Below are 26007 nucleotides of genomic sequence, written 5' to 3'. Positions count from 1 at the left end.
GAAAAAAGAAAAAAAAAATACGTTTTTCTTGTCTTTCTTCATTTTCAAAAACAAATGAGAGCTGCAAAATACTCACCATGCCTCTCAGCAAATAGCTTGGGGTGTCTACTTTCCAAAATGGGGTCATTTTGGGGCGGTTTTGTGCTATCTTGGCACTTTATGGCCTTCAAAACTGTGATGGGTAGTAAGGAGTGAAATCAAAAATTAACGCTCTTAGAAATCCTGAAGGCGGTGATTGGATTTCGGGGCCCCGTATGAAGCTAGGCTCCCAAAAAGTGCCACTCATGTGGTATCCCCGTACTCAGGAGAAGCAGCAGAATGTATTTTGGGGTGTAATTCCACATATGCCCATGGCATGTTTGAGCAATATATCATTTAGTGACAACTTTGTGCAAAAAAAAAAAAAAAAATTGTCACTTTCCCGCAACTTGTGTCAAAATATAAAATATTCCATGTACTCATCATGCCTCTCAGCAAATAGCTTGGGGTGTCTTCTTTCCAAAATGGGGTCATTTGGGGGGGTTTTGTGCCATCTGGGCATTTTATGGCCTTCAAAAATGTGATAGGTAGTGAGGAGTGAAATCACAACTTTACGCCCTTAGAAATCCTGAAGGCGGTGCTGGGTTTTCGGGGCCCCGTACGCGGCTAGGCTCCCAAAAAGTCCCACACATGTGGTATCCCCATACTCAGGAGAATCAGCAGAATGTATTTTGGGGTGCAATTCCACATAAGCCCATGGCCTGTGTGAGCAATATATCATTTAGTGACAACTTTGTGCAAAAAAAAAAAAAAATTGTCACTTTCCCGCAACTTGTGTCAAAAAATAAAATATTCCATGGACTCAACATGCCTCTCAGCAAATAGCTTGGGGTGTCTACTTTCCAAAATGGGGTCATTTGGGGGGGGGTTTGTGCCATCTTGGCATTTTATGGCCTTCAAAACTGTGATAGGTAGTGAGGAGTAAAATCAAAAATGTATGCCCTTAGAAATCCTGAAGGCGGTGCTTGGTTTTTGGGGCCCCGTACGCGGCTAGGCTCCCAAAAAGTCCCACACATGTGGTATCCCCGTACTCAGGAGAAGCAGCAGAATGTATTTTGGGGTGTAATTCCACATATGCCCATGGCATGTTTGAGCAATATATCATTTAGTGACAACTTTGTGCAAAAAAAAAAAAAAAAATTGTCACTTTCCCGCAACTTGTGTCCAAATATAAAATATTCCATGGACTCAACATGCCTCTCAGCAAATAGCTTGGGGTGTCTACTTTCCAAAATGGGGTCATTTGGGGCGGGTTTGTGCCATCCTGGCATTTTATGCCCTTCAAAACTGTGATAGGTAGTGGGGAGTAAAATCAAAAATGTATGCCCTTTGAAATCCTGAAGGCGGTGCTTGGTTTTCGGGGCCCGTACGCGGCTAGGCTCCCAAAAAGTCCCACACATTTGGTATCCCCGTACTCAGGAGAAGCAGCTGAATGTATTTTGGGGTGCAATTCCACATATGCCCATGGCCTGTGTGAGCAATATATCATTTAGTGACAACTTTTTGTAATTTTTTTTTTTTTTTTGTCATTTTTCAATCACTTGGGACAAAAAAAAAAAATATTCAATGGGTTCAACATGCCTCTCAGCAATTTCCTTGGGGTGTCTACTTTCCAAAATGGGGTCATTTGGGGGGGTTTTGTACTGCCCTGCCATTTTAGCACCTCATGAAATGACATAGACAGTCATAAACTAAAAGCTGTGTAAATTCCAGAAAATGTACCCTAGTTTGTAGGCGCTATAACTTTTGCGCAAACCAATAAATATACGCTTATTGACATTTTTTTTACCAAAGACATGTGGCCGAATACATTTTGGCCTAAATGTATGACTAAAATTGATTTTAATGGATTTTTTTTATAACAAAAAGTAGAAAATATCATTTTTTTTCAAAATTTTCGGTCTTTTTCCGTTTATAGCGCAAAAAATAAAAGCGGCAGAGGTGATCAAATACCATCAAAATAAAGCTCTATTTGTGGGAAGAAAAGGACGCAAATTTCGTTTGGGTACAGCATTGCATGACCACGCAATTAGCAGTTAAAGCGACGCAGTGCCAAATTGTAAAAAGTGCTCTGGTCAGGAAGGGGGTAAATCCTTCCGGGGCTGAAGTGGTTAATACAGGTAATGAGTGGAGGACAGAGGAGCTTCTTAAAGAAGAAGATACAGGTCTGTGAGAGCCAGAAATCTTGCTTGCTTGTAGGTGACCAAATACTTATTTTCCACCATAATTTGCAAATAAATTCTTTCAAAAATCAGACAATGTGATTATCTGGATTTGTTTCCACATTTTGTCTCTCATAGTTGAGGTATACCTATGATGACAATTACAGGCCTCTCTCATCTTTTCAAGTGGGAGAACTTGCATAATTGGTCGCTGACTAAATACTTTTTTGCCCCACTGTATATTGTCTATACTTGTGGGAACAGAGTAGGTGGCTGCAGCAACACAGTTTGTCGAATACACACACAAAGTGTTTAGTTATTCTGGCTGTTTCTTATTCACACTTATGCCCCGTACACACGGTCGGATTTTCCAACAGGAAATGTTCGATGGGAGCTTGTGGGCTCCATAGGACATTTTCCGTCGGAATTTCCGACAAACAAAATTTGAGATCTGGATCTCAAATTTTCTGACAACAAAATCCGTTGTCGTAAATTCCGATTATGTGTACACAATTCCGACGCACAAAGTTCCACACATGCTCGGAATCCAGCAAAAGAGCCGCACTGGCTATTTAACTTCATTTTTCTCGGCTCGTCATACATGTTATACGTCACCATGTTCTTGACATTCGGAATTTCCGACAAGATTTGTGTGACCATGTGTATGCAAGACAAGTTTGAGCCAACATCCGTCGGAAAAAATCCATGGATTTTGTTGTCGGAATGTCTGATCGTGTGTACAGGGCATTACAGTAGGTAGCGTAGAGGTGTTTTTTTTTGCTTTACAGGAAGTGATCCTGCCACCACCTGAAAGGGTTTTTTTTCAGCCACATTGATTTCAATGGGCAAGTTTGACAGTTGCTTTCAAACCTGGCATACTGGGTTAAGTTTGCATGTGTCCAGTCTCCTCCGGCTGCAAGTTATGCTTTAGATGGGCAGTAAAATCATAGCTCATCCCACTGTTTTTACTGCCCCCTGGCCTTATTGTCAAGTTACCCAATATACAGTGCCTTGAAAAAATATTCATACCCCTTGAAATTTTCCACATTTTGTCATGTTACAACCAAAATCGTAAATGTATTTTATTGGGATTTTATGTGACCATTACAAAGTGGCAGTGTAATATGTTTACCACCGCTCAGGACGATCCAAACCAAGGTATATGTGTCCTCCGCCTCCAGAGAAAAGAGAGCCTTAGGTGCTGGCAATTGCTAATGCAGGTATAGATGAGCGAAGAGATCTGGACAGCCACACACCGGAGTAAAATGTGTACCCCATGATCCTGTTTTACGAATAAAGACGAACATTATTTATTCCGGTGTGCGGCTGTCCAGATCTCTTCGCTCATCTATACATGCGTGTTTCTAATTTGGACCTTTGTGTGACGGACTTGTGTACACACGATACGAAAATCTGACAGACCGCTGTCCGCCGAAAATTTACTAGCCTGCCATCCGACATTTGTTGGCGGAAAGTTGGACAACAATAATTGTCTGAAGGAGCGTACTAACGGTCGGATTTTAGGCTGACAGTCTGTCATCACACAATTTCCTGCCGAAAATCTGATCGTGTGTACGAGGCTTTAGTTTTCCGCCACATATAGTGTTTTGCTTTTAGACCAAAAAGTTCAATTTTGGTCTCATCTGACCAGAGCACATTCTTCCACATGTTTCCTGTCCCCCCCACATGGCTTCTCGCAAACTGCAAATGGGACTTCTTATGGCTTTCTTTCAACAATGGCTTTTTTTTGTTGCCACTCTTCCATAAAGGCCAGATTTGTGGAGTGCACAACTAATAGTTGATTCTAATAGTTGATAATAGATTCTAATAGTTGATTCTAATAGTTGATAATAGATTCTCCCACCTCGGCTGTGAATCTGCATCTCTGCTCTGAATCTTACCATGGGCCTCTTGGCTGCTTCTCTGATTAATGCTATCCTTGTCCTGCCTGTCAGTTTAGGTGGACAGCCATGTCTTGGTAGGTTTGCAGCTATGCCATACTCCTCCCATTTTCGGATGATGAATTGAACAGTGCTCCGTGAGATGTTCAAAGCTTGGGATATTTTTTTTATAACCTAACCCTGCTTTAAAATTCTCCACAACTTTATTACTGACATTTCTGGTATGTTCCTTTGCCTTCATGATGCTGTGTGTTCACTAAGGTTCTCTAACAAACCTCTGAGGGCTTCACAGAACAGCTGTATTTATACAGAGATTAAATTACACACAGGTGGACTCTATTTACTAATTAGGTGACTTCTGAAGGCAATTGGTTCCACTAGATTTTAGTTAGGGGTTTCAGAGTAAAGGGGGCTGAATGAAATATGCACGACACACTTTTCAGATATTTATTTGTAAAAAAAAAATTGAAAACCATTTATCATTTTCCTTCCACTTCACAATTATGTGTCACATTGTGTTGATCTATCACATAAAATCCTGATAAAATACATTTATGTTTTTGGTTATAACATGACAAAATGTGGAAAATTTCAAGGGGTATGAATACTTTCTCAAGGCACTGTATACTAAAGCTGTTTAAGTCTTGGCATTTAGGCTTTGATGACCTGTGGTCATGAAGAGCTTAAAGTAAATTTGAATGTGACTTTCACATTTTACATACTTGCTTTTAACAATTGTATTAAATATAGAGATTTAGTATATTAACCATTGCAGGGACCCCCGATATTTTAGGGCTCATTCAGCCTATGGCTTTGTGGTTATGCACATTACCACAATGCATGTCAAGTGCAATACATTGTGATGCCATTCATTATGAATGTGACCTCAAACACACTCTACAGTAGCAGGAAAGGCACCTGACCTGTGCTGCATCACAAAGTCCATGCCATGAGTTCTGGTGTGCTGAGCTAATAAAAAGAAAAATCATATTTTGGGTCTATTTTGGTGCACTGGCAGCCCACTCCAGTACAGTTTAATGAGCATTGCAACACATGTTAATGCACCTCCAATGTATAAATTCAGCCTTATAGTACATCTAACTCAAGAACAAAAATTTAATATATTGCAGCTCATCCGTCATTAGATGGTGGCTACATTAGTTTTGTTCTTTCAGGCTTTTCCTTTAATGCCACCTTATGATCCTGCCAGTATCCCACTTCCTGTCCTAGGGTGACATTTACTCACTGTACAGTACCTATCCTTCGCCACACTTTTTTCTTCCCGTCATTCTGGTACAGATTAATCTTTGTTTCATCGGCCCAAAGAATGCTTTTCCAGAACTGGTCTGGCTTTTTTTTAGATTTTTTTTTGGCAAAGTCTAATCTGGCTTTTCTATTCTTCAGGCTTATGAATGGTTTGCACCTTGTGGTGAACCCTCTGTATTTGCTCTTGTGAAGTCTTCTCTTGATTGTAGACTTTGACAATGATACACCCACCACCTAGAGAGTGTCCTTCACTTGTCTGCATGTTGTGAATGGGTTTTTCCACCTGCAATCATGCAAACTCTCACTGTTGTTGTCCATAACTATAGCTTGAATGTTTTGGTAAAATTGTGCCTGTGTCCAAATATATATGGACCTAACTGTGTGTATATATGTGTGTGTGTGTGTGTGTGTGTGTGTGTGTGTGTGTATATATATATATATATATATATATATATATATGTATGTGTGTATGTGTATATAATATATATATATCTTTTATGAGGTTTTTTTTTCTTTATTTAGGCTCAATTCACACTTTACATAGCGGGAACACACGTTTGTTCCTGCTCACATTTTTTTTGAAATTTTAGCGTGCTTATGCACATGGGCAGCCCTTTCACTTGAATGCGCCAAAGAAGCTCCTGCACCTTTTTGGGTGACAAGGTTTTTTGCCACGTTTGGGATGTTTAGAATGAATGGCACCCTAACACGTGCTGCATGTTTTAACACAATTTGGAATCGCTGGCAGAATCACATGATTCTGCCTGTGATTCCAAGTCGCTCAGGTGTGAATGGGGCTTAAGAGGTGTTTGTTTATCCTTTTTTCTCTCTATAATCGTCACATAGATAAAACTACATGCACAGCGATTGTGTCTACACATATACATCAAGACCGTGCAGAACCTAAATAGCAAATATAAAACATTGCACTAAGGCAGGCCATAGATTGTGATTTTCTTTCCTGCAACCAAGGGTTGCAGGAAAGAAAATCACTGGATTCCCACATCAACACACTCAGTGTTGATGGGGGAATACCTCCCGCAGAACTATGGTATTCTCCCAGGGGAGGGGGCATGGGGAATCATTCCTGCCGGGAGACCACAATAGTTATTGCTAGTGACCATAATCTCAAGCAATAATTGCATGCTAGAAATCTGACATGCTGGCTGTACCCAATTTGATCGATGGATTGACTTGGGTACAGTCAGCCAGCTCATAGATGGTTTAAAACTGGGCTGGGCCCTGCTGAACTGACAGAGATTCGAACCATCTATGCCGCCTTAACAGTCACACACTGACATATACACAGCATACATACACACAGCTCTCTCCCTTCAGCAAAAGGAAAGGTAAAATAAAGTAATATTGTACTAAAGTGGAGGACAGATATATACATACAATCATAATGGTATAGAGTTAGACAGTTGGATTGTAGACATGTCTATGCAGGGTTTTCATATCTTAGAATTTTTTTTAGGGCAGACCCCACCTGTATAGATTTATACATTTTGAAAGTTCTGAATTTCTAGTACATTGAACAAATTATTCCAGAAGATAGTAATTTGTGAACAGGTCCACAACATGCGCAACACATCTGCTGGAGCAACAAACAACACACCGGACTCCCCTTGAGTCACCCTTGAGACAGTCACGTGTCAGTGACGCAACACATCGGGAAAGCCGGGTAACGTCCCTTCCTGTTGCGGCCAAAACCAGCAGGTGGGATTTGTCAGCGTCTTTCTAGTGTGTGACCTTGTGGTCTCATTCGTTTGATGCCCATTGCGATTTTAACTGCACGTTTTGTAAATAAACTTGTATTATTATTAAACAATGTGGATTTTCATTTCTGTTCCATGTGCTGGCCATTTGAGTACCATCAACCACTGAGTACTATGTACCCTATGGAAATCATTGATTCAATTGAAGCGTGTTACATTTAATCTTAAGGTGAGAAGCCATTGCGCACAGTGGTGGAGCACTTGGATTGAACACTGGTTTGCATGAAATGTAATTAGCACTTTATTTGGAGAACTATTACAGCACATTATTAAGAACTTTCCTTTTGTGTGGTCCACACAGCACTGGATTTTGGATGCACTGCCCATTGGGGCTGATATGAACTGATATCACGTTTATAATACTGGACATATTCTTACATATTATGTTTAAAATCTCTTTGTATTAGTTTCATGTTTTTTTTTTCCTATGTCACTGTTTGAGAGTTTACATAGTATCTGTCCTTCCTCCAGTCTGGTATGGACCAGTGTCTGGTCTTGAGTACATCAAGGGGAAAAACACAGCCCTGGCTGTTTTATTTCAGAGACTGTTGGCCTCAAATTCCTTAGTTGAGATCTTTTGGAGGATGTTATGCACATCTCTCCCACTGCACATTCCCTCTATGACTTCATTGGACCTTAACCGCTTCTTCAACTCTTCACAGGTCACTTTTTTAACCTATTTTTATATTGTCTTGTCTGACCTCACTCACAATGTGATTTTTCTTATTGTTATCCCCTCTGTGTAGCAGGTCTCTGAGTTAGTGGCTTAACCTGTAAAAAGCCTTTCCTAGTGTTACAAGGTTGTACTGCTGCCTAAAGCCTTGTTTCTCCCTAAGGTAGTTTTCTTTCCACCTCAACCAGGACATTGTTCTTCTCTCCTTATGTCCAACTCCAAAACATGCCAAGTAGTTTTCTCTCCACTGTTTTAACATGGTACATGCTTTAAGAGTGTACTTTTGAACTACAGCCTCTTTTCGCCAATCATATTTCTCATTTGTCTCCTGAAGGTTCCTGCATGAGGCTCCCTGCTTCTCACACCACCATTGCTAGGTGAATTAGTCAAGTCTTCATTTGAGCCTAAAGCATAGGGTTTCTACCTCTTCCTGTTAAGGCATACTCTACCAGACCTGTTAGTGTTTCTTGGGCTTTTCAGCATCAGGCATCTGCGTCTTAGATTTGCAAGGCTGCCACCTGGTTTTCCGTTTATACAATTGTTTAGTTTTAGCAGGTGGATGCTCAGGCCTCCTTTGATACTAGTCTTGAGCGAAAGGTGCTGCAAGCTTCTCTGAGTTCTGTCATCCCTTCTTTGACACGTTGTTACATGGGACTGTTAGCATTGTTTGCTGTGTTACCCACCCCTCTCTTGGACTTTCTCTGATAAGGAAAATAGGATTTTTGACCTACTTGTAAAATCTTTTCTTTGATGTACAGTACAGGACAAGGTCCCCCTCCCCTCTGTTCTTTATAGGATGGTACCTCTTTAGGAGAGTTAGAAGGTTTATATATGGGATGTACTGGCAGCTACTTTTGCCAGTCTCCAATTACCTGAGTATAGCTGCATATAACACGTGGTTAGAATTACGTACTATGACGCAGTACAGAATACTGTACTGTACACCAATAGAGGGATTTTACAGGTAAGTAAAGAAATCCTTCTATTTATATTAAGGACTTTCCATGGCAAATAGAAGATTCAAAGGAGATATACCATCAAACAATTTTGCACATGCAGTACAAAATATGTAGTGTATTTGATCACTTGCCCTTGTGGCAAGCAATATGTTGGCCGCACAATTAGGATGTTTTCCACGAAAGTGGGCGAACATATTGCTTAGTTAAGGGCAGAGACTCTAAACATAGTGTCCCCAGACACTATAAGGAATTTCGCAATAGTGACCCCAAGGGATCACAATTCATCGCTATCGATAAGTATATTCCACCTTGGAGGGGAGGGGCCATGACCAGAGGGGGTCTCCCGTTTGGAGACGTTCTGGATACATGAGCTACAGTCCCGCCACCCATATGGTATGAATATCGAATGGGACATCAATGCCTTTATTAATGAATCTTAAGTTTCTATCACAATTTATCTTTATTGGGGACAATAATAAATGTTGGGACATACATAACTCAGATTTTATATCTATAAATTTATTTTGGTATATGATGTAAATTTTAGTATTATGATTTTGAGGAATTTTTACTAGGACCCTGAGAGAATTCATCTTGGACGTTTACATTCATAATTTTCTCAGCTTGAGACTGAGTATTGCAGTATAGAACTACAGTTAGGTCCCTTTGAATTGTATGAATGTTATCATTTATACAGTATACACCACTTATAGGTTGAGATATGCGGAGTCAACATTTAGGTCTCAATATATATGTTTTTACTTTTATTCTTTTTTACTTTCACAATTCAACCAGATTTGCAGTGCAGCCGTAATTTATGACCTCATTGCATGTCAAGTTTTTATTTTATCCACCTAAACAATTGGCTGTTAGTGAGTGATAAGGATGGACGATGCCTCATTGATTGGATATTTATACATTGAGTACAGCACGGGCTAACTTATTTTTAAACGTAATGAGGTGTTATGCCCGCCCATCTGTCCATCTGTTGTGACGTTCGTATGTTGGTACATGCGAGCGTCATATTTAATGGCCCCATTGACCCTTTGGAACGCACGTTTGGCCACAATGTTGAGACGTGGAACGCACGCCATTTTAGATGACGTGTGACGGCGTGCACCTAACCAGCCGAGATATGAGACAAGCAGAATTTGTTTCTGTCCACGTTTATTTTGCACATATTCAATATCATGTTGTATTCGTTATCACGTCTATTATATTATATTGAAACGTATATGAGATTAACATCATGGCGCTGGAATGCAATCTCAGCCATGGTATTGAGGCTTGGAACTCACGCAGGTCCGACATCTTGGATGACCCGGAAGTATGTGTCTAAATGAATGCAGATAGTGTACGAGCTGGATTCTCAATATTGGGGTTATATTTTCTTTATTAAGGAGTCTGGCTGCAGTGGACGAGTACCCCAGACGAAGTCTAATGAGACAAAACGCGTCGGGAGGAGTCCACTGCCACCATTATTTTATACAAAGTGCTTTTTTACCACTTCTCAAATGTAAGTGTTCTACTTTTTAATAAATTTCTATTGTTTATGGTATTATGCTATGTGGCCATTTTTTCATTCCCCACGGGCCATCTCCTCCTGATGTGTAACCACCTGTATGGAGACGATTTTTCTATGAAGGTCTCAGAAACTCCAGGCTCCAATAACTGAGGATCCCCAAGGTTTCACCCCCATTGTCGGCTGACAATACAAGCCCGTTTGACTCATAGAACGTATGTTCTTTTGAGTTCAAACTTTCTGGTAAGCCTGCATCTATTCTGGTGGCTTCATCACATTGGTGTTCCTATTTTCCATCTACCATATTGACTTTATGTATGGTGACCGAGACCATCTTATTTCAATATGGACTGTTATTACTCACTGCACATTGTGGATCTTTGAGATTCCTATGGACTTTATTACTTACTTTACACTTGTTTTGGATTTTTTCACACATCTTTTTATCACACGTGTTATTTACATTCATGTATATACGTTTACTGTGGTTTGTTTATTGATGTAATTCATTCATGTTCATGTTAGAGCTTTGTTAATTTAGTTTGGCACTTCAGCGCTACACTTATGCACCTTTCCATGACAAATGGAAGATCCATTTTTTTTAAGCCCCCAGCCCACCTAACACAAATGCTCAGTGTTAAAGCCCATTCCCAGCTGCCATATATTTGCATATGGCCAGCAAAGACAGGTTAAAAAGCCACTGTTAACCTTGACCTTACTGTAGTGGTGGGAGCTCAGAATCTTGTGGGAATGTACTTTCAAGCTCTTCTGGAAGGCACAGTGAGGTCTCCTGTGCCTCTTGGAAGCATTGGAGGCTGGAGCCAATTTTCTTTCTTTTTCTGGTGCATGGCTTGTTTACAAATGCCATTTGTGGGGGCTGGGGCTTGCAAAATAGCAGACCTCCCATTTTCCATGGAAGGTCTGCTTTAATTGTTCCTGATTTAGCTTTTCCAAAATGTATATGTCCCTTTTGAGTCCTAGACCATAAAGAAATCAAACATTACATAAATGTCAGTGAAAAGTTGCACTTCCTTATCTCTCTCTATATACAGTATCTCACAAAAGTGAGTACACCCCTCACATTTTTGTAAACATTTTATTATATCTTTTCATGTGACAATACCTGAAGAAATTACACTTTGCTACAATGTAAAGTAGTGAGTGTACAGCTTGTATAACAGTGTAACACAGCCATTAATGTCTAAGCCGCTGGCAACAAAAGTGAGTACACCCCTAAGTGAAAATGTCCAAATTGGGCCCAATTAACCATTTTTCCTCCCCGGTGTCATGTGACTCCTTGGTGTTACAAGGTCTCTGGTGTGAATGGGGAGCAAGTGTGTTAAATTTGGTGTTATCGCTCTCACTCTCTCACACTGGTTACTGGAAGTTCAACATGGCACCTCATTGCAAAGAATTCTCTGATGATATGAAAAAAAGAATTGTTGCTCTACATAAAGATGGCCTAGGCTATAAGAAGATTGCCAAGACCCTGAAACTGAGCTGTAGCACAGTGGCCAAGACCATACAGCAGTTTAACAGGACAGGTTTCACTCAGAACAGGCCTCACCATGGTCAACCAAAGAAGTTGAGTGCACGTGCTCAGCACCATATCCAGGGAAATAGACGTAAAAGTGCTGCCAGCATTGTTTCAGAGATTGAAGTGGTGGGGAGTCGGCCTGTAAGTGCTCAGACCATACGCCGTACACTGCATCAGATTGGTATGCATGGCTGTCATTCCAGAAGAAAGCCTCTTCTAAAGATGATGCACAAGAAATCCCACAAACACTTTGCTGAAGACAAGTCGACTACGGACATGGATTGTAGTCTAATGAGACCAAGATAAACGTATTTGTTCAGATGAGGTCAAGCGTGTGTGGTGGCAACCAGGTGAGGAGTACAAAGACAAGTATGTCTTGCCTACAGTCAAGCATGGTGGTGGGAGTGTCATGGTGTGGGGTTGCATGAGTGCGGCTGGTACTGGGGAGCTACAGTTCATTGAGGGAACCATGAATGCCAACATGTACTGTGACATACTGAAGCAGAGCATGATCCCCTCCATTCCCCAGAGGGGAGTCTGGGCCGCAGGGCAGTATTCCAACATAATGACCCCAAACACACCTCCAAGACGACCACTGCCTTGCTAAAGAAGCTGAGGGTAAAGGTGATGGACTGGCCAAGCATGTCTCCAGACCTAAACCCTATTGAGCATCTGTGGGGCATCCTCAAAACGGAAGGTGGAGGAGCGCAAGGTCTCTAACATCCACCAGCTCTGTGATGTCATCATGGAGGAATAGAAAAGGGCTCCAGTTGCAACCTGTGAAGCTCTGGTGAACTCCATGCCCAAGAGGGTTAAGGCAGTGCTGGAAGACATTAATGGCTGTGTGGTTGAGTTATTTTGAGGAGACAGCAAATTTACACTGTTATACAAGCTGTACACTCACTATTTTACATTGTAGCAAAGTGTCATTTCTTCAGTGTTGTCACATGAAAAGATATAATAAAATGTTTACAAAAATGTGAGGGGTGTACTCACTTTTATGAGATACTGTATATATAGAGAGAGATAAGGAAGTCCAATTCAGAGCCGTTTGGCTCTCCATTTTTTCTGTAAATTTAATCTCATACAAATGTGGTCTTAGGAGCGTTGTTTCAATTTTCACATGAAAAGATATAATAAAATATTTACAAAAATGTGAGAGCTGTACTAACTTTTGTGGGATAGATAGATACTATATATATATATGTATATCTATCTTGGGTCCCTGATTCAAAGTAGAAGCCAAAGCATCAACAGTACTAACAAGTAAGTAACAAGTAAGTAACAACCATCCATGGTGTGTGAATCCATCCATCTTCATCAACTCAAGACTAAAATATTGATTTTACTTTATAATTGGAGCAACACTTGAAAAAAGCTACTAAAGTTAAAGTGATTGTAAAGTCTCATTTTTTTTCCCTCTAAAAATATCAAACTTACCTGCTCTGTGTAGTGGTTTTTCACAGGGCAGCCCAGATCCTTCTCTTCTCGGGTCCCTCTTCAGCTCTCCTGGCCCCTCTCTCCTGTTGAGTGCCCCCACAGCAAGCAGCTTGCTATGGGGGCACCTGAGCTGAGTCACAGCTCCCTGTGTCCATTCAGCCCCGGAGCCCTGTTTTGGCCCTGCTCCCTCTCTCTCCTGATTGGCTAACTGATTTTTGACAGCAGCGCTGCTGCTGTGTCTCAGGATATGTGGATATCGCTGGAGAGAGTTGGGTATCAAGTAAATATTAGGGGGGCTGCTGCACACAGAAGGTTTTTTTTGTCATAATGCATCGAGATAAAAAAAACCTTCTGACTTTACAACCACTTTAATATATACGATACTAAGATCTCACTTATTGAAAAGTGAATATTATGTTTAAATATGCCTACTCCAACAAGTAAACTTCTAAAATAGACACTATCCTCTCTACTAAAAGTTAGCAATCTGTAGTGAACAAAGAAAGCATTAGGATGGTACATATCAAGGTAACAATGTTATTGTTTTTCATGGACTCTGCTGCTGACAGGATTTAGCATGAACATTCAGTCAGGGACAGTTAGAACAGCTTGTTATGTGTTTAATAATGATCCCAATGGCTGGACATATTGTATCTTTTCCTGTCCAGCATTTGGTGTCAATGTAAAATATATCTCTGAAACTATGTTATCCACTTGAAGATCACGCTTTTTCTGGCTGATTCTTTGCCCCCCCCGATGAAAGAATGTCTAGCTTTGCCACTGTATATGAGTTTCACTTTTTTAATTTACTGGAATAAATTAACTTTTTGATTATATTCTAATTTTATGAGATGCACGTGTGTGTGTATATCAATTTTTTAATCTTATTTTTCTATTTTTTAGCAGAGACCCCAGAGAACAAAATGCCGATTATTGCAATATTTTATGTCGTACGGTATTTGCACAGCGGTTTTACAAATGCAGGTTTTTTTTGTTTGTTTTTTTTTTTTTTTTTAGAAAAAATACACTTTAATTAATTTTAATCACTTAAGGACCAGCCTCGTTTTGGATTTTAGGTGTTTACATGTTTAAAACAGGTTTTTCTGCTAGAAAATTACTTAGAACCCCCAAACATTATATATGGTTTTTCTTCTAACACCCTAGAGAATACAATGGCGGTCATTGCAATACTTTTTTTTGCACCGTATTTGCGCAGCGGTCTTATAAGCGCACTTTTTTTGGAAAAAATTCACTTTTTTGAAAAAATAAAATAAAACAACAGTAAAGTTATCCCGATTTTTTTTTATATTGTGAAATATAATGTTACGCCAAGTAAATTGATACCCAACATGTCATGCTTGAAAATTGCGCCCGCTCGTGGAATGGCGTCAAACTTTTACCCTCAAAAATCTCCATAGGCGACGTTTAAAAAATTCTACAGGTTGCATATTTTGCGCTACAGAGGAGGTCTACGGCTAGAATTATTGCTCTCGCTCTACCGGTCGCTGTGATACCTCACATGTGTGGTTTGACCACCGTTTTCATATGCGGGCGCTACTCGCGTATGCGTTCGCTTCTGCACACAAGCTCGTCGGGACAGGGGGGTTTTAAAATTTTTTTTTTTATTTTTATTATTTATTTTAAAATATTTTATTTATTTTTACACTGTTTAAAAAAAAAAAAAAAAAAATTGTGTCACTTTTATTCCTATTACAAGGAATGTAAACATCCCTTGTAATAGAAAAAAGCATGGCAGGACCTCTTAAATATGAGATCTGGGGTCAAAAAGACCTCAGATCTCATATTTACACTAAAATGCAATAAAAAAAAAAAAAAAATCATTTAGAAAGATGACATTTGAAAAAATATGCCTTTAAGAGGCGTGGACGGAAGTGACGTTTTGACGTCGCTTCCGCCCAGCAGTGTCATGGAGACGAGTGAGCGCCATCTTGGCCTCACTCGTCTCCAGACACACCACGCAGAAGGACGCGATCGCCTCCGCCGCTACCGACGGCTCCGGTAAGCGGCGGAGGGCACCGGATCGCGGCGGGAGGGGCCCCTCTCCCGCCACCGATAAAAGTGATCTCGCGGCGAATCCGCCGCAGGGACCACTTTTATCTGAAAGCCGGCCGCCGCACGAAAACGGGGATACCGGGGTTATGGCAGCTAGCTGCTGCCATAACAACGATATCCCTGTTCAAACTTAGGACGTATATAGTCGTGCGGCGGTCGGGAAGTGGTTGACCACTTGCTTACTGGGCACGTATACTCCCTTCCTGCCCAGGCCAATTTTCAGCTTTCAGCGCTGTCGCACTTTGAATGACAATTGCGTGGTAATGCAACACTGTACCCAAACAAAATTTTTATCATTTAGTTTCACAAAAATAGAGCTTTCTTTTGGTGGTATATAATCATCACTGGGTTTTCTATTTTTTGCTAAAAGACCAAAAATTTTGAAGAAAAAAAAACAACATTTTTCGTAGTTTATTATAAAATATTGCAAACAGGTAGTTTTTCTCCTTCACTGATGTGCATTAATAAGGCTGCACTGATGGGCACTGATAGGCTGCACTGATAAGGCAGCACTGATGAAGCTGTACAGATGGGCACTGATGAGGCTGCACTGATGGGCACTGAGGGCTGGCACTGAAGGGCACTGAGAGGTGGCATTTATGGGCACTTGTAGACGGCACTGGTAGACGGCACTGATATGCGACACTGATAGGCGGCACTGATAGGTGGCACTGGTTAGCAGTACTGGCGGGAACAAATTGGGACCAATGTCCCTGTAACAGAAGCCTGCCGATCGTTAGAAAGAACTCTAACCAAAGTATATATATATATATATATATATATATATATATATATATATATATATATATATATATATATACTTTGGTTAGAGTTCTGCTTTAAATCTTATAGACACCTTTAGGGCAGTTCTAGCTCTAAATATTGGGTGATGTAAGCTACCCTAACCTATTTATTTGCTTTCATAACCACTTGCCGACTGCAATACGTATATAAATGTTGTGGCTTGCAAGCGGTTTACCGGGTTTATGGCTGAAGCTGTCAGCCACAACCCTGTTATTTTTTTTTTTTTCAGGCGATGATTGGCTTTCTCGTGAAGGTGGTCTGAGCGGCTAATTAACAGCTGGATCGCTTTCAGAAGTGGCATATTAAAACATTGTTCACGCCATACCTGAGGTATTAATGCGAACGTTAGAGCGAGAGTAATAATTCTTGCGCTAGACCTCCTCTGTAACTCTGAACAGGTAACCTGTAAACATTTTTAAAGTGTCACCTATGGATTTTTTTTTAAGTATCATAATTTGTCCCCGTTCCAGGAGCACGAGAAATTTTAAAGTGACATGTTAGGTACCTATTTACTTGGCGTAATATCATCTTTTATAATGTACCAAAAATGAAGTTATATATTGTGTTTTTTTGCGTTAAACACTTCCCGCCCGCGCTATAGCCGAAAGGCAGCTACAGCCTGGGCTTCCAGTGTGGGGAGGATGTCACTAGGTGTCCTACCGTGCTCGCACGCGTGCAGGGTTCTCTGTGATAGTCAAATATATATATATATATATATATATATATATATATATATATATATATATATATATATATATATATATATATATACACACAGTGGGGACGGAAAGTATTTAGACCCCCTTAAATTTTTCACTCTATTGCAGCCATTTGCTAAAATCATTTAAGTTCATTTTTTTCCTCATTAATGTACACACAGCACCCCATATTGACAGAAAAACACAGAATTGTTGACATTTTTGCAGATTTATTAAAAAAGAAAAACTAAAATATCACATGGTCCTAAGTATTCAGACCCTTTGCTCAGTATTTAGTAGAAGCACCCTTTTGATCTAATACAGCCATGAGTCTTTTTGGGAAAGATGCAACAAGTTTTTCACACCTGGATTTGGGGATCCTCTGCCATTCCTCCTTGCAGATCCTCTCCAGTTCTGTCAGGTTGGATGGTAAACGTTGGTGGACAGCCATTGAGATGCTCAATTGGGTTTAAGTCAGGGCTCTGGCTGGGCCATTCAAGAACAGTTGAAGAGTTGTTGTGAAGCCACTCCTTTTAGCTGTGTGCTTAGGGTCATTGTCTTGTTGGAAGGTAAATCTTCGGCCCAGTCTGAGGTCCTGAGCACTCTGGAGAAGGTTTTCGTCCAGGATATCCCTGTACTTGGCCACATTCATCTTTTCCTCGATTGCAACCAGTCGTCCTGTCCCTGCAGCTGAAAAACACCCCCACAGCATGATGCTGCCACCACCATGCTTCACTGTTGGGACTGTATTGGACAGTTGATGAGCAGTGCCCGTTTTTCTCCACACATACCACTTAGAATTAAGACCAAAAAGTTCTATCTTGGTCTCATCAGACCAGAGAATTTTATTTCTCACCATCTTGGAGTCCTTCAGGTGTTTTTTAGCAAACTCCATGCGGGCTTTCATGTGTCTTGCACTGAGGAGAGGCTTCCGTCGGGCCACTCTGCCATAAAGCCCCAACTGGTGGAGGGCTGCAGTGATGGTTGACTTTCTATAACTTTCTCCCATCTCCCGACTGCATCTCTGGAGCTCAGCCACAGTGATCTTTGGGTTCTTCTTTACCTCTCTCACCAAGGCTCTTCTCCCCTGATAGCTCAGTTTGGCCGGGCGGCCAGCTCTAGGAAGGGTTCTGGTCATCCCAAACATCTTCCATTTAAGGATTATGGAGGCCACTGTGCTCTTAGGAACCTTAAGTGCAGCAGAATTTTTTTGTAACCTTGGCCAGATCTGTGCCTTGCCACAATTCTGTCTCTGAGCTCTTCAGGCAGTTCCTTTGACCTCATGATTCTCATTTGCTCTGACATGCACTGTGAGCTGTAAGGTCTTATATAGACAGGTGTGTGGCTTTCCTAATCAAGTCCAATCAGTATAATCAAACACAGCTGGACTCAAATGAAGGTGTAGAACCATCTCAAGGATGATCAGAAGAAATGGACAGCACCTGAGTTAAATATATGAGTGTCACAGCAAAGGGTCTGAATACTTAGGACCATGTGATATTTCAGTTTTTCTTTTTAATAAATCTGCAAAAATGTTAACAATTCTGTGTTTTTCTGTCAGTATGGGGTGCTGTATGTACATTAATGAGGAAAAAATGAACTTTAATGATTTTAGCAAATGGCTGCAATATAACAAAGAGTGAAAAATTTAAGGGGGTCTGAATACTTTCCGTCCCCACTGTATATTATGTGTGTGTATGTATGTATGTGTATATAAAATTATATATATATATAAAATGTAGTTTTTAGACAAAGCAAAGTTAACCTATTGCCATGAGGTGTAAAATATTGACATTGCCTTTTACTGTGTTTGTTTTATTCATTGATGTACCAGATATTACAGTTGTGAGAGCTTCGGTTCTCATAAAGTAATTCTGTTGTTTGCCCCTCTTCTCTCCTTGTCCATTCATATTTGGTTGTTTCTCTGATTGAACACTTGGTAAATTTCTGGAAAATCTGTTTGTAGTCATCATAGCTGGAGATACTTTCACCTTGCCTATGCAGGGAAAAATGCCAGTGTTCCGCCTCTCCGGCCTGAATAAGAATAGGTGGTGTCTTCTTCTTGGGAGAGCATTGAAGTCACCTCCTTGGTCATGTGACAGTTCTTGGGCCTAACAATCGACTCAGACCCCATCACAGGGGAGGAGGTCACACGCTTATCCATGTTCAGAAGTGCCAAGTATTTGGGACCGTTGTGGAGAAGGAAGAAGCAGTAGTGAGGGATTGCTGGTAAGGATAGGTATAGGGCAGCTGAGGGGGCCCTATCTTTCCAAAAATACTGTCACTTTGCCCTGCATGGAAAAGTTGACCTTGTCTTTTTAAATAGTGTTAAATCTAGATAAATGATTGGTGAGCATGAAAAAATAAATTTTAAAACCAAATGCTAATATTCTTGCCTAAGGCCTGTCCTGACTGGTGCTCTTTAAGCTATTTATTCAATTGTGTTATCTTTGACTCCCATGCAGAGGTCAAAGTCACATGAAAACCTTTACAGCCTATAGTGAAGCAATCAACTCTCACAATAAGTCTGCTTAGTGTTTCGGGATGGGATTGTACAGAGGCATATTTTTAAAGCAGTGAATGACATTCACAAACCATTCACTGCAGGTGAATCTTCCTGGTGCATGTGTTTTAGATTTCAGTGAATCACCTTCAGTAAATGTTACATTTATTGCTTTATAAAGTAAATATGTTAGTGTTTGTGTGATCTTATCCTAGTAGTGAACTTTTCAAAAATTGCAATTATTACCACAATCTTTGTGTAGAAGGGTATATGTAGAAGTGTCATTTTAAAAAATCCTCATTTGTCTTGTGGCCTGGTAAATAAAGTGGAAGTAAAGTTAACAAAAAAAAAAATCTTCTCCCTGCAAGGTAAAGTCATAATGTGCTAGTATGCATTGCATACTAGCACATTATGAAAGACTTACCCTGAAATGAAGCCCTCCAGTGGTGAGCTGTCACTGCTGAAAGGCCTTCCATCTTCAACCGGTCTTTGTTCGGGGTTCGCGGGCTGTAGGCACCAGAATGGCCAAGCTACGATGACGTCAAAGAGCGCATGCACTGATGATGTCACCAGCTGCAGAGAAACTGATTATCTCCTAAACAGTGCATGTTTAGGAGATATTCCTTGTATCCATAGGTAAGCTTTATTATAAGCTTGCTTGTAGGTACTGGTGTCCAGTGGGACTTTACTACCACTTTAAGACATACTGTATGTGTGCAGTGTACACACAGAATCGGCTCAGTTTCTTTTGAACCATCACCTAGCATTCAGTGTATTATGGCCATAGTGGTCACATTGTGTCCGGGTCTAGTCACAATCCTAAAAACACCATCCAGCCGGGGAAAACTATGTTCATTTTACAGTGTATGTCTGGGCAAAATACTATAACCAGAAAAAGGCTCAATACCTCTCTGTGATACATTTTCCCATGTTTTTGTCACAATTAAAATGGTGCATGTAAAAACAATAATTGTTGATTCTGCCATAAATTCAGTACACTTCCTGTAGTAACCCTTATAAAGATGAAGAGTGGGGGAGATTGTCTCTAGTATACCTGACAGGTGTTTTTTTCCCTCTCCACTCATCACACATCTAGCACCAAAAAAGAAGTTCTGCCTTTAGTTATACTTTAAGCCTGCCTAGCACGGCTCAAATTTATGCTGATTCCTGCACAATAGATGAGATGTGGTGGCTCCTGTTGGCACCGCCCAGCTTTACAAAAGTCGATTTTTCAGTCAATGTTTGGCACAGGAACAAAGTTGGAATTTATCGGCCAAACAGTATTCTGGCAGCCGTGGGTGCTGACTGTCGGAATGCCATAGGCGACAGGAGGGAGATTGTGCCATCCGCACTGTTTAGCATGGACGGGAAACCTTTGATTTCTCTCATTCAGCCTATATGTATAGTTAAAGGATAAGTTCACCTTTACAGGAAAATAATAAATGCACATTTTTTTGCAGGTAAAAAAAAAAATATGCATTTATTATTTTTTTTGTTGGGAACCTGTAAAGCAGTGCACCCACACTCAGCAGATTGTGGGTATAATGCTACATTCCTGCAGACTGTCTGTACCTCCAATAAAGGCAGGTAGTTACACTCTGACAGGAACACTCAATGAACTACCTAGATCGATCAAAAAGCCCGTTGTCAGGAACCAGACCAAGACAGAAGTAAAGTTAAATCACACTTTTTTAATAATAATAATAATAATAATAATAATAATAAGGTAAACAGAGTAAGCGTAGTCAAAACAAGCCAGAGTTCAGTAACCGGATCGGGTAGTCAGCCAAGCAAATGTCAGAGAGCCAGAGATGAACGTAGTAGTACAGCAAGCAGGATCAGGAGCCAGTAGGAACGTCAGCCGAGCAAGTCTACAACAGGAACGCAGGAGAAAGTCTCTGTGATGTTGACAAAGGTGAAGGCAGAGATCAAGTGAGCTGGATGACTTTAAGTAGGCAGGACTGACGAGCAGAATCAACAACAGCTAGGTAACTGTGGAGAGAGATGGGAGCTGGCAATTAGACGACAGCTGCGCGGCCAGCTCAGAGAATGAAGGGCTGGGCCCAGCCCTGACAGTACCCCCTCCTCAACGACCCCTCCCCCTCGGAGGACCACCGGGCTTGAGGGGAAAAGTCTATGGAAATCACGGAGGAGGACAGGGGCATGTACGTCTGAGGATGAGACCCAAGAGCATTCCTCCGGACCGTACCCCTTCCAATGCACCAGGTACTGTATGCGCCCACGGAACCTACGGGAGTCAACAATGGATTGTACTTCGTACTCCTCATGGTTCTCAGCCTGTATAGGGTGAGGACGTGACACCGAGGTGGTAAAGCGATTGCAGACCAAAGGTTTCAATAAGGTGACATGAAACACATTTGAGATGCGCATACTAGGAGGAAGGTCCAAGGCGTAAGCCACTGGGTTAATCCTGCGAAGGATACGGAAAGGCCCAATAAAACGAGGTGCGAACTTCAAAGAAGGAACACGAAGTCGGAGGTTGCGAGACGACAGCCAGACTCTGTTCTGGTAGGAGGGCGCAGGCAGGCGTCTGCGGTCAGCATGGAGTCTGTACCTATCGTTAGCATGTTGCGAAGCCTCCTGAACTTGTGCCCAAGTGTAACAAAGACCACGGAGATGCTCCTCTAATGCAGGAATACTCTGCGGAACAAACGAGTCAGGCAACATGGAAGGTTGGAAGCCATAATTCGCCATAAACGGGGACAATCGGGAAGCAGAATTCAAGGCACTGTTGTGAGCAAACTCTGCCCACGGTAATAGGTCTGACCAGTTGTTATGATGGTCAGAAATATAGCAATGTAAGAATTGCGGACTGACTGGCTCGTTCTGTGGCCCCATTAGACTGCGGGTGATACGCAGAGGAGAAAGCAAGCTGAATTCCCAACTGTGCACAAAAGGCTCGCCAGAACCGAGAGACAAACTGACTACCCCTGTCCAAGACATTCACCTTGGGTAGTCCATGTAAGTGAAAAGCCAGTTTCTTAGAAGTGGGCAGCTTCATAAGTGGAATACAATGACACATCTTTGAGAACCGGTCAACCACCGTAAGGATAACAGTGTTGCCTTGGGAGTTGGGTAACTCCACTATGAAATCCATAGACAGGTGGGTCAAGGGCCTCTCTCCATTGGATATGGGTTGTAGGAGGCCCACTGGAAGGTGTCAAGGAGTCTCACTCTGAGCACACATGGAACAGGCAGCTACGAAGGCAGTTACATCAGCCAGTAGACTAGGCAACCAGAATTGTTGGGAAATGGCCCAAATGAGTTGATTCTTCCCAGGGTGGCCAGCTGCCTTGGGAGAATGGTAAGTCTGGAGCACGGCAGTACGGAGACTCTGGGACAAAGCAGCGGTCACAAGGTTTCTCAGGAGGAGAATGGACCTGAACAGCAAGAATTTTGTCACCCAAAGGAGAAGTAAGACTGGTGCGAACCGTAGCCAAGATACGATCAGGAGGAATCACAGGAACCGGAACCGACTTCAACTTGGAAGTGGATGAAAATTGTCGTGACAAGGCGTCAGCCCTTACATTCTTAGTACCGGGTAAGAATGAGACAATGTAATTAAAACACGACAAGAAAAGAGCCCATCGCGCCCTTCTGGGAGAGAGGCGCTTAGCCTCAGACAAGAATGTGAGATTCTTATGGTCAGTAAGAATGAGAACCGGCACAGTGGTACCTTCAAGGAGATGTCTCCATTCTTTCAGGGCTAAAATGAACGCCAACAGCTCTCTGTCAAAAATCTCGGAATTGCACTCTGCAGGTGACAATTTCTTGGAAAAGTAGCCACACAGAAGCATAGCGCTCTCAGGACGTTGAGTCAGAAGGGCGCCAACTCCAGTCTCAGAAGCAAACTTCTAGGATAAAAGGCAACGTAGGATCAGGATGTGCCAACACAAGAGCAGAAACAAAGGCAGCCTTGAGACTCTCAATGGCCTTAATGGACTCCGGAGACCAACTCTGTGGGTTACCGTCCTTTCTGGTCATATCAGTCAGGGGCTTGACCAGAGACGAGAAGTTACGAATAAACTTCCGATAATAGTTGGCAAAGCCCAGGAAACGCTGCAGAGGATGTAAACCCATGGGTTGGGGCCACTGTAGGACTGCCAAAAGTTTCTCTGGGTCCATCAAAAAACCAGCAGTGGAAATTACATAGCCCAGGAATTTAACCTGTTCACGATGGAACTCACACTTCTCCCGTTTACAGTAGAGATTGTTTCCTCTTAGTTTCTGAAGCACACGACAGACATCTGTGTGGTGGCTGTCCAGGGACTTGGAAAATATGAGGATATCATCGAGATAAACCACCACACATAACTGCAACAAATCTCGGAGGACATCATTAATAAATACCTGGAAAACTGCAGGGGCATTACAAAGGTACTCGAGGTACTCATAATGGCCTGTTCTGGTATTAAACGCAGTTTTCCACTCATCGCCCTCCTTAATCCACACAAGATTGTATGCCCCTCTCAAATCAAGCTTTGAGACCCCTATAATCAATACAAGGTCTCAGTTCACTGCTCTTCTTCTTCACAAAGAAGAAACCAGCACCAGCTGGAGATGAGGATTTGCGAAACCTCGAGAAAGTGCATCTGTAACATACTCCTCCATGGCCTTATCCTCCAAGACCGACAAAGGGTAAAACTGGCCATGAGGGGGTATGGCACCAGGTTGAAGGTCAATTGCACAATCATAAGGCCAGTGTGGAGGCAAACTACCGGCTTGACCTTTGTCAAAGACATTGCTAAAATCGCGGTACTCCTCCGGTAGGGAGGAGAGTGAAGAGGTGCACAGAACCTTGGCTACCTTCTGGAAGCATGTCTCACTGCATTATGGTGACCAGGAGAGAACCTCAGCACGGAGCCAATCAAAAGAGGGGTTGTGCCTCTGTAACCAAGGATAACCAATAACCAGCGGAAACCTAGGTGAGGAAATAACTTGGAATTGGATTATCTCATGGTGAAGAGCCCCTACGGCCATGGACAATGGAACTCTCTCATGAGTCACATGGGCAGGCTGTAGAGGTCTCCCGTCAAGAGCCTCAATAGCAAGTGGAGTGTCACGCAGATGCAGCGGAATCCAGTGCTGCGATACAAAGGCAGCATCAATGAACAGGCCTGCAACAGGCCTCTTTGACCTTTGTCAAAGACATTGCTAAAATCGCGGTACTCCTCCGGCAGGGAGGAGAGTGAAGAGGTGCACAGAACCTTGGCTACCTTCTGGAAGCATGTCTCACTGCATTATGGTGACCAGGAGAGAACCTCAGCACGGAGCCAATCAAAAGAGGGGTTGTGCCTCTGTAACCAAGGATAACCAATAACCAGCGGAAAACTAGGTGAGGAAATAACTTGGAATTGGATTATCTCATGGTGAAGAGCCCCTACGGCCATGGACAACGGAACTTTCTCATGAGTCACATGGGCAGGCTGTAGAGGTCTCCCGTCAAGAGCCTCAATGGCAAGTGGAGTGTCACGCAGCTGCAGCGGAATCCAGTGCTGCAATACAAAGGCAGCATCAATGAACAGGCCTGCAGCCCCAGAGTCGATTAGAGCCTGTATCTCGATGGACGATTCAGCCCACAAAGGGTGACCGAAACCAGGGGCTTATCTTTCTGGATAACTGGGGACGAAACAACGCCACCTAAGATCTGTCCATGACAGGACCTCAAGGTTTGGGTGTTCCCTGGACAGGTAGGACAAGACTTCAAAAAGTGACCTGCCTGCATCACGGGAGGGGGCGTGACCGGATGCAGGTGTGAGCGGTGAGTGTGTGCTCTCACCCAGCTCCGACCCCTATGCTGCACTAACGCTGTGGAGTGGATGGGCTTAGCCAGCCCGATGAAAGCCATGTGAAGCTCCTGGCTCCGGTTCATGACCACGGTCTCCACGGGCTGCTGACTGAGGAGCGGCCTCTTGACTGGCGGGGGCGGCAAGTGAAGAGGTCGGGAAGGACCAGCTGGCTTGCTGAGCTGTCCCGCTGTACTAGCTAGCGGAGCGCTGAGGGGAAGCCCGGCCACAGTAACGCCGCCGCTCCTCTGGCTGTGCCTGGTTGCCTGGTGACACTTCACAGGCACTGCAGGAGGCTGAATAACCTACCCAGTGACGGTTATAGGCGAAGACACTGATGCTGAAGGACGGGTGGCAAAGGTGAGGCGACCCTGAGTGAAGGACAGCGGATCTAGATGGGCCTGGATGGATCAGCTGTAAAAACTACCTACAAAAGCCCTGTAGAAGCCCTGCAAACTCCTTTGAAGCTAACAGGAGAGAGGTAAAGACCCTGTTCTCTATATAAGTGTAAAGTACAGTGACTGTGTGTTAAAGCAGGGAGCCTGGGTCCTGTCGCTTGTTACTATAAAGAGTGGTCATCTAAAGCGAGGAAGGATTGGTCGGTGGACTGGGCAGGCTGGTGGGCTATAGAGTGACTAGAGTATCCTAGCTGGCTATGACTAAGAGGAAGGGGGAAGATCAGATACCGCAGCCCCAAGAAAATATGCCTGTTCAAGCTACCCGTTCAGCCAAAGAAAGGGAGAAGGGGTCTCAAAATGCAGCCGCATTAACGGTCGCGGCGAAGTTGGAAAAATTTGCACATAGCGCCACGCAGTCGCCAGCCAAAAGTAATCAGCCGATTTCAG

The sequence above is a fragment of the Aquarana catesbeiana genome, linkage group LG03 (genome assembly GCF_042186555.1).
Source record: "Aquarana catesbeiana isolate 2022-GZ linkage group LG03, ASM4218655v1, whole genome shotgun sequence".
Taxonomy (NCBI): Eukaryota; Metazoa; Chordata; class Amphibia; order Anura; family Ranidae; genus Aquarana; species Aquarana catesbeiana.
This window is presented reverse-complemented; position numbering follows the sequence as displayed.